Source organism: Triplophysa rosa, linkage group LG4 (genome assembly GCF_024868665.1).
Source record: "Triplophysa rosa linkage group LG4, Trosa_1v2, whole genome shotgun sequence".
In the NCBI taxonomy this organism is placed as follows: Eukaryota; Metazoa; Chordata; class Actinopteri; order Cypriniformes; family Nemacheilidae; genus Triplophysa; species Triplophysa rosa.
The window spans coordinates 32,472,128-32,473,059 of NC_079893.1; positions in this window are offsets into that span (position 1 = coordinate 32,472,128).

Sequence of the window (932 nt, forward strand, 5' to 3'; positions counted from 1 at the left end):
GAGTCTTCGGGTTTGACTCCTTCGTTCATCACGTGACAGCGTCGTAAGCTAAACCAATGCAGTCAGAGCCGGAAAGAGAATTGATTAGTTCACCTCTCGAGTTTTCGGATTTGACTCCTTCGTTCATCACGTGACAGCGTCGTAAGCTAAACCAATGCAGTCAGAGCCGGAAAGAGAATTGATTAGTTCACCTCTCGAGTCTTCGGGTTTGATGCCTTCGTTCATCACGTGACAGCGTCGTAAGCTAAACCAATGCAGTCAGAGCCGGAAAGAGAATTGATTAGTTCACCTCTCGAGTCTTCGGGTTTGAATCGTTCGTTCTTCTTGAATTCCAGTACAGGACCCATAATGTTGCGCAATGCGCATGCGCGACTGAACGAATCGCTCCCTAAGACGACTCGTTCTTCCCGAGTCACATTAAAGATTCGTTCAAAATGAACGAATCGTTCAAGAACGACCCATCACTACTGTCAGTGTATTCCACATATTCACAACCGGCCCGTGCGCGGCAGCAGCACAATGTCGCTTTAAACGACAGAAGTTCGATTCCGCGGCCCGACCGTATTCTTCGTTCCTTTTGAATTGTTTTATTGGGTCATAAATGTCGGAACACTACCCTGTTGCTGACAACTGATTAAATGACAAGAAACACTTATTAACAAGCCAACCGGTGTAAGGCCTTAATGCATGTAACAGCTACTGTACAGTGGCTGTTGTGAGTGTTTTTATTGATTAAAAATAATTTCTCATACGAATGTGTTTGTTTTTCTATTTACATATAGACTGTACATGCTGCATGCATTCAGTATAAAGCGCTATAAGCGTTTGACGATCAAAAATCTAAAAATTATTGAGACTGTTCACATAAACAATAAGGGAAATGCTGACAAAAAAACCTATTGTTACGTTATTATTATATAGATTATTTTAGA